Source organism: Phoca vitulina, unplaced genomic scaffold (assembly GCF_004348235.1).
Source record: "Phoca vitulina isolate PV1807 unplaced genomic scaffold, GSC_HSeal_1.0 scaffold53, whole genome shotgun sequence".
In the NCBI taxonomy this organism is placed as follows: domain Eukaryota; kingdom Metazoa; phylum Chordata; class Mammalia; order Carnivora; family Phocidae; genus Phoca; species Phoca vitulina.
In genome coordinates, this window is record NW_022589756.1 from 3570947 (window position 1) to 3574428 (window position 3482).

A 3482-nucleotide genomic window follows, 5' to 3' on the forward strand; every position below is an offset into this window, starting at 1 on the left:
GTCTTGAATCTCTCCCTCCTTTTTTCAAATATAGCTAGATTCTTAAAGTAGCATACAATCAACAAAAACAAGGGAAAATAAAGAAGTACACACAAAACCTAAGATCTTCTAATTCCTCTACTCAGAGAAAAATTTTGATATTCTCCATTTACTCTTTTTTTTTTTTTTTAAGATTTTATTTATTTGACAGAGGGAGAGACAGCAAGAGCGGGAACACAAGCAGGGGGAGTGGGAGAGGGAGAAGCAGGCTCCATCCCAGGACCCTGAGACCACGACCGGAGCCGAAGGCAGTCGCTCACCGACTGAGCCACCCAGGTGCCCCTCCATTTACTCTTTTCATATATGTATAATAAACTCCCTTTAAAGAAATAGGGATTGGATATGGGGTTTTCTAACTTGCTTTTTTCTTAACGTCATATTATGAAAATCTTTGCATGTCATCCACTATTCCTCCTAACATGATATGAGTGAATGTTTGTACTGTATATTGACTGTATATGCTATATTGTAATATGACTGTTTATTTTATTCTATGGATATATTCCAATTTTTAAAGCTACATTTCTTTTGTAGGATATTTAGGGTTCTTCCAAGTTTTCCCTTTAAGTACTATTGCTAGAAATATTCCTGTAATAAGTGTGTTGCATGCCTCTCAGATTCTTTTCTTGGTATAAGGTAAGTTGGGGGAGGAGAAGGGGAGGAAGGCATTAGTTCTTCCAGAAAGGTGGCCTGTGGTGGCAGACCCTGCTAGAAAAATGGAAATAACCACGAGATTTCCTCAGCATCGTCCGCGGGCCACCCCCTCCCCGCCCCTGCCCGAGGGGGGCTTGTCCCAAGGCACCCGATGCTCGGTGCGCGCCTCGGAGGGACCGCTCACCACCCAGCTTCTTGTCTCCAGGGGCTCCTCCTCCTCCTTGTCTCCTGGGAGACTTCAGGTTTAGAGATGATCCCGTGGGAGAGAAGCAAAGGGATGAAGAAGTAAAGGTGGAGGGTGGGCTTTGGATGGGCTACCACCCTGTTTCCCAAAGAGTTCCCTGGCCTAGAAATGGCTGCTGGTGGCTGGAAGAGAGCTGCCTTGGGGGGGGGCGGGCAGCCGGCAGCTGGGATGGCCGCCCCTCACTTCTACACCCTCCAGCCCCACCCCCGGTTGGGGTGCCCTGGGCCCTCGCGCGGGACTGAGAATTGCCCTGGGGATGCAAGGGGCAAACCCGGAGCTCCTGCATCTGTGTCATCTGGCTTTGAGAGCAGAGTTCGGCTTGGCTACTGCTGCAGTTTGGAAAATGAAGTGTGCTCGGCCGCCCGGGCCTTTCCCACTTAGGGCAGTCTGGGGCCAAGAAAAATCAATGGTTACAGCCTCAGCAACCAGAATCCTGAGGGTATTTATCTTGCGACGCATAAGGACATCCAGCAAGTACAGTTTTAAGGTACTAACTCAAAAACCTCACTGCTATTCCTAAACGTGAAAAACAAAACGTTTAATACTTAAAAAAAATGATATGGAAAAATATTTTGATGACTTTGGGGCGGGGAGAGGTTTCTTATGAACAATCTATACAAGGAAAGACTGGGAAATTGGACTTTGTTTTGGTCATTCAAAGCCAACTGTTATCTAGTGAAAAGGCAAGCCATCGTGGGCGATTTTCCTAGGACTGCTATCCAGTATATAGAACAAGCTCTTCCAAATCAACAATAAAAATAGAAAAATGGGCAACCGACTTTCTTTTAACAAAGAAGAAATCTAAATGGCCAATAAACCTAAGAAAAGGTGCTCATCATCAACAAGCTAGATTGGCCAAAATTGAAAACTTGACAATACTAGGTGTGGCTAGGATGTGGAGCCAGGGGACTGTCTATACAGTGCTAGTGGGAGTGAAAACTGGAAATCTGTATGGCAATGTCCAATAAAGCTGGAGGCCCAAATTACCCTGTGACCACAATTCTACTTTTGCGAATAAAGCCTGTTGATGTGTGTGCACATATGTACCATGAGAGGTATGTAAATGTTCAGACCAATGTTGTTTGTAATAAGTGGAAATAATCCAAACGTCCACGGATTGTGTTACACAGTATGGAATGGTATAGAAGAATATATATGGAATAATAAGTAAATGCTAAATATGGAATACTATACAACAATGAAAAATCAATGAACCACAGATACAACAGTGATGAATCTTAAGGACATAATATTGAATGGAAGAAGCCAGATACAACAGAACACACAGCAAGTGATTTCATTCGTATAAAGTTTTAAGACTAGGTCAAATTTAACTATGGTATATTTTTTAGACATGCATCCTTAGGTAATATAAATATATGCATGGCAAAGAAATGAACATTGTAAAAGAAGTCAGGATAGTGGTTACGGGTAGGAGAGAGGGAATGGGAGAGGTGTTTGATCCAGAAGTGACTGGTGAGAGTTCCTGAGAGAGAGTCTTGGCTGGGTGGCTATTACCCTAGTGTTTGTTTTACAATAATTAATTAGATTTGACACTTGTTTTTTATACACTTTTTGGGGTATGTTTTTATACCCACCCCCCCCCAATTTAAAAATGATAGAGATGATCTGAGGCAGGATTTGGGGAGGACCCGCCCTAATTTCTGCGAAAGGCTAAAGTCTTTCTGTTTTCAGCTAGGCACAACAGAGCAAAATATCCTCACATTGTGGACATCACATGGCTGCCTAGTGGAGATTCCTTAAGTCTCACTTTAATCCTGTAGGAAAGAGGAGTAATTTCTATTTAACTTGATTGCAGTGAACTTATCAAGGCTTATCCTAAAACGGCATCTCAATTTTTTGAAAGCAGCCCACCGATTAAAAAAGTTAATTATCTCCTTTGCATTGACAGAGTAAGTCCCTATTCTAAATCAGGTGCATTTTGAGTTAGGAGGCCAGCTGTCTGTCTGGGTTCCAGCCTCTGAGTGAGGTAAACCCTAGGTGGAGACTCTCCAAGCCATTCTTCCCTCTTTCCAAGGGCAACCTCAGCAAAGGGAACTGCTTAGCAGCAGGCTCATTACTAGGAATGTACTGATTCACTAGGAGAGAATTCTGTGGCAAAATTACAAAAGGACAGGGAATCAGAAAATGTAGAAGGTGGGCTCCCAGCAAGGCAGAACTTACTGGATAATTTGATTTTTTAAATTAAAAAAAGATAAGCAGTGGTTGTGACAGCAAAAATATTTGTATGAAACTTACCCACAGTTTGCATTTTCACACGTATGTTTCATTTATTATCATTTTAACAGAATAGCTATAGCTTTAAGTATATATTTTGAAATAGACACTGAAACACACACAAATGCTCTGTAGGAAAATGACATGTTCACTTTATAAATCTTAGAGAAATTTGCTCTTCAGCTCCTGCTAATACCAGTTTTTACCCAGTACCAGGCACCGTTCTGGTGTCTTTATAGATGTGAACGTTAATTCTTTTAATCCCTCTCTGGACCGTTTGAGCTGGATGTTCCACGTTACAGTTGGG